Genomic DNA, 13,539 nt, shown 5'->3' on the forward strand with positions numbered 1-13,539 from the left:
CATATATGTCTTAGCTGTCATGACCCAACAACTCTGCCTAATTTGTCAATATCCTCAGGGGCGTTGTTATAATGATGTGCATCTAGCACCACTGGGTTGCTTGTAATGTCATTGTACTGTCTGCATTTCAGGATATTTATTGCCAATGTTTGATATGTACTTGATGTTAGCAATGTTTGTTCCACTATATAGTTGTTGTCACCAATGCTTGATGAACACATGTGACTGTGTCAAGTCCTCGTTCTTCTAAATATATCAGGTTCACTTGTTTATTGGTTGCCAGGCAACCACCACTTCTGCAAGATCTCCAGGGAGCAGCTGCCTTGTGTTTTAAAAAACATGAGTCACGTTGGCTATAAATACTCTTGCTGTGCATATGGCTCTGCTTGGCTTTCTACCTGTCTGGCAAGAAAAGCCCTCTGCATTTGATTTTGTCTGCTCAAGTAAAAAAGGGGCTTTGGATATTACTTGACTCAGGAGCCACTGGTAATTTGTTGGATATATGTCTTGCCAATACCTTGGGTATCACTATGATTAAGAAAGACACTCCAGAGCCAGTAATAGCTGTTATGGTTCGGAATTATCCTTTGGACTTATCAACCATCAGACTAGTCCTTTAACCATGATCTGTGCCAATAAATATTTTGAGGATATCCAACTTGATCTCATTGATACTTCAGTTTTTGGTGCCATTTTAGGTATCCCATTGCTCCAGGTACACATCCCAAAAATAGATTAGGTAGCTAGGATGGTCACTTTGTGCTCGAAGCACTGTCGGCATTCCTGCTAGCAGGAACCACCTCAACTGGGGACACCATTGCACTGCGCATCCACTGTTGCTGCTTCTGTCCCTGACTCACAGGTCTTACCTGGTCCTTACTGGGACTTTCATGACGTCTTTAATGAACAACAGGCCTCTCAATTACCACCCCACTGATCTTACAATTGCTGTATTGACATGATCCCTGGAGCTCTGCTACCATGCAGCAGAGTATACGCTCTGTCTGAGCCAGAAACTCAATATCTTTGCACTTACCTTGACAAGTTATTGGACAAAGGTTTTATCCGTCACTATTCCTCACCAGTATCTATGCCTCTGTTTTTCCTACCTAAGAAGGATGGCGATTTGCAGGCCTGTGTAAATCACCGCGCAGTTAACAAGCTGATCAGCAAAAAACGCTGCCCCTTCCTCTAATACCGGTTCTTTTAGATCAAGTGCGTAACTCCACTACCTGGTTCGCTTGTACCATCTCCGTTGGCCAAACAAACCTCACCCGCTTCAGAGACTTTGGTGGGGGGCTGTTAGGACCCTACAACTCTGCCTAATTTGTAAACATCCTTAGGGGTGTTCTTTTAATCATGTGTGTCTAGCACCTCTGGGTTGCTTGTAATGTTGTTGTACTGTCTGCATTTCAGGATAGCTATTGCCAATGTTTGATATGTACTTGATGTTACCAATGCTTGTTCCACTATATAGTTGTTTTCACAAATGCGTGTTGAACACATGTGACTGTGTCAAGTCTTCATGTTTCTAAATGTGTCAGGTTCACTTGTTTATTGGTTGCTAGGCAACTACCACGTTCCCAAAGACTTCAGGGAGCAGCTGCCTCCTGTTTTCAAATAAATGAGTCATGCTTACTATAAATATACATGCTATGCACATGACTCTGCTTATCTTTCTTCCTGTCTGGCAAGGAAAGCCCTCTGCACTCTGGAATTCCCTCCAGGCTTCACCTGGTGCCCTCTTGACTCGGCTGGCTGCAAAGAGCCTCAGCAAAGATCTTCTGGAAAGAACAACCTTCTGTCAGCTAAGTGGAGCATGCAGTCTGGAATCTGTGTAGAATTTTATTATGGTCGCTTAGTTTTTTGGTGAAAGCTGAAAACTGAGACTGGTTGCACTCTAGCCTTCTTGAGACTTTGAAAGGCCTCTTCTAAGTACACAGACATGATTTATGAGTGGGGCCTTGATAAAGATTGAATAACAGATTTTAGCATGGGGGTCTTGACAACTTTTGTTTTGCAACTGAGAACTGTGACAGAACCTCACTATCCTCCACTTGTTTATTTTCTACTAATAGTGATTACGCAGTGCTAGGATTACTTTATGGGTGAGTTTACTTGCTTTTGGTATTGCAATTCATTTTATGTTGATAGCGATTATGCATTTCAGTAATAGGAAAAATCTATCAGTGAGTTTTCTTGCTTTTGGTATTGCAACTCCTTTTATGTTGTAGCTTTACCATAATGTGAAAGTGCAGAGCCATGAAAGAGACTTGCATAACTTTCTAATTTGTTTAAAGACATTTATATTTTGTCACCTTTTGTATATATTAATCTGTGAGAAGAGAGGGCCAAGTTGCTGATATTACCAGGTGAGTGTGTTGTGATAACCAAATTAGACAAATTTAATTAAATCAGTGCATGCCTTTATGAATGCTGTTTAATGAGACCAATGCATCCTTTATTGAATGTTGTGAAACAGTCTCTTAATAGCACATAGCTTCACCAATACTGTAATTCATCACAGAAAGTGTCAAAGTCACCAGATCCTCGGGGTCTGTGCACGTTCCCAACACGTCCACCACTGAACAGCTCCAAGACTCTGATAGATAAATCACAGAGACTGAGAGGGTTCAAGAGGGGAAGAGGGGATTAGGAAGGGAACAGCTGGGAAGGAGACCTGTAGTAAAAAAAAGGTTAAAACACACAATATAAAAATGATATCTCCTTAAATCAATACTAGACTATGATTCTAAGCCTAGTCACTCTGAAAACATGAACAATCTAAGAGTTAAGTTTAAAATGACTAAGTTTCAAGATGGCCGGATACCTGTAGGGGAATCAAGATGAATTAAATGAAAACTTTTTTATTCAAGTACTTTCCTTTACATGAGAATCAGAAAAGCATTCTGACTAAATTTTAAACCAGTCATATACATCCTGTTTTGAGAATGTATACTAGGACCATACAATATTGAATCTAGAAACTCTGGCCTTCTGTGTACTCCTAAAATGTTTCAACACAAATTGCGCATATTGCAGATATATATATAAATATATATAGTAAACACCATAAAAGGATTGTGCACCATGAATAACACAATATGGATTCAGGAAACAAATCACATAACTTGTCAACTCGAATATTACATAATAAATATCTTAGAATAGTGGCATACAATAAACAACATGAAATAAACTCGAGGAGAGAATCGTGCGTCTTGCCGATTCAAGTGTCACCATGTAAAATACCAAAATGGTAGCACGCAATGAATATCAAAGTCAAAACATCATTATTCGAATCGCGCGTCTTGCAGATTCGTAAAAAACACGATGTAAATGTCAAGAAATAACAGCTCACAATAAATAACAAGATCAAAGTACAATGAAACGAATCGCGCTTCTTTTGCCAATTCTTAAGCCACCATGTAAATGTCAGGAAATGGTAGCGCGCAATGAACAACAAAGTTAAATCCTCATGAAACGAGTTGCGCGTCTTGCCAATTCGTAAAACATCATGTAAATGTCAAGAAATAGTAACGCGCAATGGACAACAATGTTTAAACACCATAAAATGAATCGCGCGTCTTGCCGATTCTTAAGCCACCATGCCAATGTCAAGAAATGGTAGCACGCAATGAATAACATAGTCAAACCTTTATGAAACAAATCGCGCGTCTTGCCTATTTGTAAACTACCATATAAATGTCAAGAAATGGTAGCGCTCAAGTAATCTGTTACTCATTTAAGAATTAAACCAAGAATATGAAAATTCTCAATAACGGTGTTGGGACAGTCCAACCACTCTTACCGCCTGGAACAATGATCACCAATGAAGGATGAAGGGCAGAAAACTGTAAGATCCAAATAGGCCGCCAGGACAGTAGCTCAGGAAGAAGCTGCTGCTCTGCACCGGGACCTCTGAATAGTGAGCACTGGGAGTTGGGCTGGCTCTCTTTTATAGAGTCTTGGCCCAGCCCCAGAACCACGCCCAGGCATGTTGCAGGGAAAGTCTCTGGAAGGCCCTGGAAAGGGGCCACACCCTAACATACTCTGAAAACCTGCAGCAATACATTGCAAAGGAACAGTATTTGTAAGCATATTAAAAATAAGTTTTCAGGATTGAACTCTGCAATGCAAAAGGTTAAACCACAACATATCAGCACAATGCAAAAATAACGTTGTTTTGAGAGTGCTGGGTTTTTGCATTTTTGTCGCCAATAGAGTGCGTACTGCTCTGGTGTTGACAGTACTCCCCTCTCCCAGACGCGCTCCAGGGCCTGGTTTGCTTGGATTAAGACGATTAAAGCATCTCACAGGTACTGGAGAATGAACATCAGATGTGGAAACCCATGAGTTACTTTCAGGACCATAACCTTTCCATGAGATAGGTACCATAGATTACGCCCTCTCAGTTTAGAATCCAACACTTTCTTGACTTCGTATTCTTCTTCCCCTTGTACTAGGAGAGAAGCTGGATGAGGGTGGACTTTTTGGACTGCCTTGTTCAAGAGGGAAGTGTGGAACGCTGGATAAATCCGTAAGGATCTGGGCAATTGTAGTTTATAGGTCACCGGATTGATTTGCTGAAGGACAGTATAAGGACCTATGAATTTGGGGTTAAACATGTGCTTCTTCTTGAAGTCTATGGGCCTCATCCCGCCAAAGTACCGCCGTCAGAATACCGCTGCGCGGTCAAAAGTCCGCCGCGGTAATTCTGAGTTTCCCGCTGGGCTGGCGGGCGACCGCCAGAAGGCCGCCCGCCAGCCCAGCGGGAAACCCCCTTACACGAGGATGCCGGCTCCGAATGGAGCCGGCGGAGTGGAAAGGGTGCGACGGGTGCAGTTGCACCCGTCGCGCTTTTCAGTGTCTGCTATGCAGACACTGAAAATCTTGGTGGGGCCCTGTTAGGGGGGCCCTGCAGTGCCCATGCCATTGGCATGGGCACTGCAGGGGCCCCCAGGGGCTCCACGACACCCGTTACCGCCAACCAGGTTCTGGTGGTCAAAACCGCCAGAACCAGGCTGGCGGTAAGGGGGTCGGAATCCCCATGGCGGCGCTGCCTGCAGGGCCGCCATGGAGGATTCCTCAGGCCAGGGGAAAACCGGCGGGAAACCGCCGGTTTCCCTTTTCTGACCGCGGCTTTACCGCCGCGGTCAGAATAGGCCTGGATGCACCGCCAGCCTGTTGGCGGTGCATCCGCGGTCCCCGGCCCTGGCGGTCCATGACCGCCAGGGTCGTAATGACCCCCTATATGTTTTGTGGAAAGCCACACTTTGTCACCTGGTTGATATTGCGGTCCCTCACAATGTTTCTTGTCATAATGCCTTTTATATTTTTGTTTGGCTTTTTCTACATGCTGTTGAATCAGTTTCTGAGTTTGATGTAAATGCTGAATGGTTTCTGACACAGTTGGAGTAAGAGAACTTTCTTGAGGAATTGTGATGGGCAAGGTGTCAGGATGATAGCCAAATAAACCAAAAAAGGGTGTAACGCCAATAGAAGTGTGGAATGAGTTATTGTAAGCTAACTCAGCTAACCAGAGCATCGATGTCCAAGAATGAAGTGCATTTTCAGCGTAGGCACGTAGGTATTGTTTCAAAGTCTGATTTAGTCTCTCCGTTCGACCATCTGTTTGAGGATGGTGACTAGTAGATAGCGTAGATGTCACTTGGAGTGTTTTACACCATGTCTTCCAGAAATTGGAGGAAAATTGTGACCCCCGATCGGAGAGGAAAACCTTTGGCAGTCCATGATAACAAACCACTCTGTTCAGTAAAATAGTTGCCAATTCACTAGAAGTGGGCAATTTTTTACAGGCGATGAAATGTCCATATTTCGTGAGACTATCTACTACAACCAGAATTACTGAATGCTGTTGAACCACTGGCAGACCGGTAATAAAGTCTAAAGAAATGTGCTCCCATGGACGACTTGGGGTTGGAAGTGGATGCAACAACCCTTTTGGTTTTGAATGACTTGTTTTAATGCGAGCACAAACTTCACAGTTGTTTACCATTATTTTTTCATCTTTTGTTAGGGTAGGCCACCAAAAATAGCGTTGGATCAGTTCAAGAGTTTTAGGAGTACCTGGGTGACCTGCCGTAGGAATAACATGCAACCAATGAAACACTATCTTGCGAAGTTTGGTAGTGGGTACGAACAAACGAGCGTCATGAAAGGGTAAACCTTGCTTGATTGACCTTTTGGGATCTGCTTGGGCCCATGTTTGCCATTTTTCAACAGTGAAAGAGTTGCGAATTTCTTCAAAGAAATCTTCAGTTTTTATGATACATAGGGGGTCATTCTGACCTCGGCGGTAAAAGGCTCTTACCGCTGGTGAGAAGTCCGCCATTCTACTGCCGCGGCCACGGTAAACCGCCACGGTCATTCTGACCCACAACTTCCAAACCGCCAAAAACCCGACATCCACGGAAGGCCGCCTCATCAGCGGTCAGCGATAAACTGGAGATGACCAAACCTCCACCGTCACGCCAACACAAACACGCCCATGCCATTACGACCCACGAATCCACGCGGCGGTCTTTCAACCGCGGTATTCCATTGGCGGTACACACCGCCGCGGTCAAAATACACACACCTTTACAAAACACAGCCACATTGGACAATTCCAAATACACACACCTGATACACATACACACACCACACCCACACATCCAATCAACTATAAAACACACACCCACATCACCCACAAACCCCCCCTACTAGAAATTCGGAGAGAAGGCGAGAGAGAGAGCGAGAGAGCACAGCTATCGTAAACCCCAACACACAGAGGAACACAACATCATCACCCACACTACATCCACGCACAAAACACCACACACCACCACACTCATCACCACAAACACCACCCCACACCACCCCATGGCACCCCAAAGACACCCCAGGTTCTCGGACCAAGAACTCAGGGTCATGGTGGAGGAAATAATTAGGGTAGAGCCCCAGCTATTCGGCACACAGGTGCAGCACACCACAATAGCCAGGAAGGCGGAGCTATGGCAAAGGATCGTCGACAGGGTCAACGCTGTGGGACAGCATCCCAGAAACCGGGAAGACATCCGAAAGCGCTGGAACGACCTACGGGGGAAGGTGCGGTCGATGGTGTCAAGACACAACATCGCTGTGCAGAAGACTGCGGCGGACCCCCACCCACTCCACCCGAATTCACATCATGGGAGCAAGAGGTCTTGAACATCCTGCATCCTGCGGGCCTCGCTGGAGTAGGCGGAGGAATGGACTCTGGTAAGTCTAATCCCAAATACTTCACCCCCCCAACCACCAGCATGCCAACCCGCACCCCCACCCTCACCCCCAAGCCCCCAGCACACATCCTCCCTGCCAATGTCTCACCAGCACAACCCACCCAACACAACACCAATCCCTGAATGCCAACACAAACCATGGACACCCATCACCCAAGCATGACCACTGCACATACCCATCCCCCCCCCAAACCACCCTCACAACTCCTCCCACAAGGGAATGCCAGCACTGGGGGACAATGGCACCCACAAATCGCACGCCATGGCACACACAGAAGCAATAACCATACTCTTTTACCCCTGCAGGGCCGAACAACAACACACCGGCCAGGAGGGTCCAGATTTGTCCATCCCACCCCCAGAACAGGCCCCCAGTGAGGACAGCAGCTCTGTCGACCTAGAACCTGATGACCAGCCCGGACCATCGGGGACCTCTTGACAGTCGGTTCCCCACACACAGACACAGGCCACAGCAGACCCAACCCCCTCTGGGAATACCAGCACAGCTCCCACCCAGCGGGCCCATGCCTCTGTCTCCAGGACGCGTCAATCAGCGGTGTGTCCGCCACTACAGGGCACCCAGGCTGACCCACCACCCCAACAACAACAGGGACATGGGGGCAGTGGTAGTGGGCACACCGTCCAGGGGACAGAGGCCCGGGGAAACAGGTCAACTGGGAAGGCTGCTGTGCGAGAGGGGGTTGACCGGCCCAGGGAACCCACTCTCCAAGAGGCCCTCACCACCATCATGGGAGCATACCACCGCTCCCAGGAGACGATGGCGACGGTACTGGCCAGGTTCCAGGAGATCCAGGCACAGCAGGAGGAACGGTACATGGGGTTCAGAGACGAACTCCGGAACATCGGTACCGCAATGGGGACCATCGTCCTGGCCCTCAACCAGATAGTCACCACATTGCGGGACCATGTGGCACCCCAAAGGGCCCCTGTCACCAGCCCAGACGACGAACAGCCTACCACCTCCGCTGGCGCTAGTGGACAGGAGGCCCCCACACCACGACAGGCCACCAGAACCCCAACTCCTGCTGAAGATCAACCACCCCGCAAGCGGAACCTGAGATCACACAAGAAGACAGAGTAGGATGCCAAGACCCCCGCCAGCCTAAGATACCCCCTGATGTCATCCCACTGTCCCACATTGTCACCCTGTCCAACCTTGAACTGCCCCTGCTCCATCCTTCCACAGGCATATGGACAATGCACCTGTGCTACTGAGAACTGGACTCTGCCATGGACATTACTCCACCCCCACCCATCACCGTTTTACTATCTTGGACCTATACGCAGCACTTAAAATAAATCACCAATTGCACTTCAAATGTCAGGAGTCTGCTTGTATTCTTTACAAATGTATTACACATAACGGTGCAATAATGTTCATTTACATTGTGATGACAACATACCAGTGTCAATAAGCATTAGTCCATGGGCAAACAAAGCAGAAGTCAAGCTGTGGGTCATACAGCTCTGAAAAGGGAAGGGAAAGTCAAAAATCAGTGAAAAGGAACTGGGGGGAAACACAGAAAGTGGAGATGCAGGAGGCCAGAAGTAAATGTAAAATGGCGTGGGTGATTCTTACCTGGGTGCTACTGAAAATACTGTTGTATAACTGTGTCCCTGTTGTCCGTGTCGTCCCCGTCGTCTTCCTCCTCTTCACTCTCCACAGGCTCCACAGCTGCTACAACACCACCATCTGGACCATCCTCCTGCAGGAAAGGCACCTGGCGTCGCAATGCAAGATTGTGAAGCATACAGCAGGCCACGATGATATGACACACCTTCTTTGGTGAGTACATGAGGGATCCCCCTGTCATATGCAGGCACCTAAACCTGGCCTTCAGGACCCCGAAGGTCCGTTCTATAATCCTCCTAGTTCGCCCATGTGCCTCATTGTACCGTTCCTCTGTCCTGGTCCGGGGATTCCTCACTAGGGTCAATAGCCAAGGCAGGTTGGGGTAACCAGAGTCACCTATTAGCCACACACGGTGTCTCTGTAGCTGTTCCATCACATAAGGGATGCTGCTATTTCGCATGACATACGCGTCATGCACTGACCCAGGGAACTTGGCATTTAGATGGGAGATGTACTGGTCAGCCAAACAGACCACCTGGACATTCATCGAATGGTAACTTTTTCTATTTCTGTACACCTGCTCATTGTCTTTTGGGGGTACTAAAGCCACATGGGTCCCATCAATGGCACCAATGATGTTGGGGATATGTCCAAGGGCATAGAAATCACCCTTCACAGTGGCCAAATCACCCTCCTCAGGGAAAACAATGTATCTCCGCATGTATTTCATCAGGGCAGACAACACTCTGGACAAAACCTTAGAAAACATAGGCTGAGACATCCCTGATGACATGGCCACTGTTGTCTGAAAAGACCCACTTGCCAAAAAATGGAGTACTGACAGCACCTGCACCAGAGGGGGAATCCCTGTGGGTTTGCGGATGGGGGACATCAGGTCTGGCTCCAGCTGGGCACACAGTTCATGTATAGTGGCTCGGTCAAGTCGGTATCGAAGTATAATATGTCGTTCTTCCATTGTCGACAGGTCCACCAGCGGTCGGTACACGGGAGGATTCATCCTTCTCCTCGCAAGTCCCAGCGGACGGTGCCTAGGAAGGACAACATGGAGCACAGAGTCAAGCAACCCTCAGGTTCGTTCCCACAGCTTGCACAGTACACGAATCGCTATGCATTGAAAGGCTTGTAAGAGTGGCAATGCAAGGCCTAGGCCTGTGTGACGCAGTAGAAATCATGCTATGTGGGCCCTTGAAATGGCGGCTGCCTGACCTGTGAAGTGTGACAGAGGGATGTGAGGTCACTGCGCTGGTGTGGCTCACCGTGGCGGTAGGCGGTCGAAGACCGCGGCGCAAAGCAGCATTGGTTAACATTGAACCCTATGGGTCTCAGGAGCCAATGACGATGTGCGCCGGCGGTCGCGGTACGCACCGCCGCGGTACGCACCGCCGCGGGCGTGACCGCCATTTTCTATCTGCTTAATCACTCGAGACCTGATCATCCACAGGAGAGGACCTATACTGCAAGTGCTGCTGTGACCTCGGTCTGGAAGAGACAATGGCTGCTGCGACTGGGGAAAGGGCCCCTGCCTTCACTTCAGAAGAGTTGGAGAAACTTGTGGATGGGGTCCTGCCCCAGTATGCGCTACTCTACAGTCCTCCAGACCAACAGGTAAGTACACTGGGTGCACGTTGGATGGGCTCTGCCTGGGTTGTGTATGGTGGATGTAAGATGGTGGGGTGGGGAGCGAATGAGGAGTGCAAGGCACGACAGATGAGAGCATGTGCCACATGGCAGGGTTGGGGAGGGGGGGGCAATCACATCTAACATGCAGAAAAATGTTGAAATTTCCTTTCCCACCCTGTACATGTCAAATAGGTCAGCGCCCATCAGAAAGTCAACATTTGGCGTGCCATCGCCAAGGGAGTCCGGGCCCTGGGGGTCCACACAAGACGGGGCACCCACTGCCGAAAGAGGTGGGAGGACATCCGCCGCGGGACCAGGAAGACCGCCGAGTCACTGCTGGGGATGGCCTCCCAACGTAGGAGGGGTGCCAGTCGTACCTTGACCCCCCTGATGTCCCGGATCCTGGCGGTGGCCTACCCCGAATTGGATGGGTGCGTGAGGACATCACAGCAGACACAAGGGGGTGAGTACCAGCACATTCTGCTATCTTTACACGCAGTGGAGGCGTCTGGTTGGGGGAGGAGGGCTGTGGGTGACATTAGGCCAGGGCGCTTTCTGTAGTGTAGTCCCCTCCTTTAGGCATGGCCCTGTGCCCCGCCCCCCACCTCTGTAGGGTGCCAAGTACAGCAATCCATGGTCCAGCATCACCCATGTGCGCATATGTTGTCCATAGACCTGTTGGCCTAGTCACAAGTACTGAGTAGTGTACCCCGATTGCGCGGCGTAGTGCTTGAGGCTCCTGTGTCTGTCCTCTCTGCCAACGGTGTTGACAATGCATGCACTCAACCTGTTTTTATTTCTCCCCCCACCCTTTTTCTTTGTCTTCTTGTGCATGTGTGCATTAGCATCATCAGGCGGAGGAGAATTGGCATCGGAGCACGAGGGAGCTGCAACTCACAAGGCCCCGGTGGGCCATGGTACAGACACCGAGGTCACCAGTGATACGGAGGGCAAGGGGAGCACCACAACGGGGACCCGTGGTGACACCAGCGACACCGACACGTCCTCAGAAGGGAGCTCCCTAGCGGTGGCGGCAACATCCGGGCCCCCCGCCTCTACAGTTACAGCCGCCACCCAGCGCACCAGCTCCGCCCTCCCAGCAGCCCCTCAGCCTTCGCTCCGTGCCCGCTCGCCCAAGAAGGCGGGCATCTCCTTCGCCCCAGGCACCTCAGGCCCTGCCCCTGTTACCCCTGCTGCCCTCAGTGCGGAGGTCATTGACCTCCTACAGACCATCATTGTTGGGCAGTCTACCCTTTTGAATGCCATCCAGGGGGTAGAGAGGGAGGTGCATCGGAGCAATGCATACCTGGAGGGCATTCATTCGGGTCAGGCTGCCCATCAATGATCGTTCAATGCTCTGGCCTCAGCACTGACGGCAGCCATTGTCCCTGTTTCCAGCCTCCCTCTTCTAACTGCCTCCACCCTGTCTCTGTCTCCTGTTCCTCAGCCTATCCCATCCACACCATCAGACCAGCCTGCACACACCTCAACACCCAAGGGCAGCTCATCCAGACATAAGCACCACAGATCACACAAGCATTCACCCAAGCAACACCCAGATGCAGACATGCCAACAGTCACTACCACCCCTGTGTCCCCCTTCTCCTCGTCTCCCTCCTCCCTCCCTGTGACGTCTCCAATCACACCTGCATGCACACCACCATCAGCCAGTACTTCCACCACCAGCACACCCTCCAGTACAGTCCGCACACGTGCAGTCACCACCCCCACTGCCATTTACACTTCCCCTGTGTCCTCTCCCACTGTGTCTGTCACCCCCTCTTCCAAAACACACAAACGCAGGCAGCCACCCACCCAACAGCCAACCACCTCACGACAGCCTACATCACAAGCACCTGCACCCAAAGACAGCACACCTGACTCTCCTACAACCACATCCTCTTCCTCCACTCCCATACCCACTATACCTACCCTTTACATTGGTCCTAAAAAACATTACCTCTCCAAACTTAACCTCTTTGCCCCACCTGACCCACCCCCTCCATCTGCTAAGAGTCCCAAGAGCACCTCAGCCCCCACCAGCCCTGCTTCAAGTGTCACCATTGTGCACAGGTTTTGGAGTCCACCCTTTCCCAGCACAGATACATCGGCCAGCAGCAAGGGAACAGCCAGCCCCCCCCCTGGGAAGAGGACCCGTAAAATCAGGGGCCGCCGCGAGAAGACTGACACGGCTGCCCCCAAGAAGCAAAGTCCTGGGCCGTCACCTGCCACAACATCCAGGGGAGGCAAGGGCAGAGAGCCTCATCGAAGGAGGGCAAGGGCAGCAGGGCAGAGAAGTCAGCCAGCAGGGGCGCGGACCAGGAGGGCCCCACAAGCCCCATCCCGGGTGTGAGGGAGGACACCCACGGGCCCAGGACTCCGTCACAGAAGGGTCCAGCAACTGCACGGTCGGAGGGCGACTAAGCAGGGAGTCCTGGCCAGGTCTGGCTCCCTTGGATGACTGGACAAGCACCGCTGAAGAGGGCCCGCCGTGCAGAAAGGCACCGCTGAAGAGGGCCCCGCCGTGCAGAAAGGCACCGCTGAAGAGGGCCCCGCCGTGCAGAAAGGCACCGCTGAAGAGGGCCCCGCCGTGCAGAAAGACACCGCTGAAGAGGGCCCCGCCGTGCAGAAAGGCACCGCTGAAGAAGGCCCCGCCGTGCAGAAAGACACCGCTGAAGAGGGCCCCGCCGTGCAGAAAGGCACCGCTGAAGAGGGCCCTGCCGTGCAGAAAGGCACTGCTGAAGAGGGCCCCGCCGTGCAGAAAGGCACCGCTGAAGAGGGCCCCGCCGTGCGGAAAGGCACCGCTGAAGAGGGCCCGCCGTGCAGAAAGGCACCGCTGAAGAGGGCCCCGCCGTGCAGAAAGACACCGCTGAAGAGGGCCCGCCGTGCAGAAAGGCACCGCTCCGCTGGGCCCCGCCGTCTCAAGCACCGCTCCGCTGGGCCCTTCCTGTCAAGCACCGCTCCGCTGGGCCCCTTCCTGTCAAGCACCGCTCCGCTGGGCCCCGCCGTCTCAAGCACCGC

The sequence above is a fragment of the Pleurodeles waltl genome, chromosome 12, assembly GCF_031143425.1.
Source record: "Pleurodeles waltl isolate 20211129_DDA chromosome 12, aPleWal1.hap1.20221129, whole genome shotgun sequence".
Classification (NCBI taxonomy): Eukaryota; Metazoa; Chordata; class Amphibia; order Caudata; family Salamandridae; genus Pleurodeles; species Pleurodeles waltl.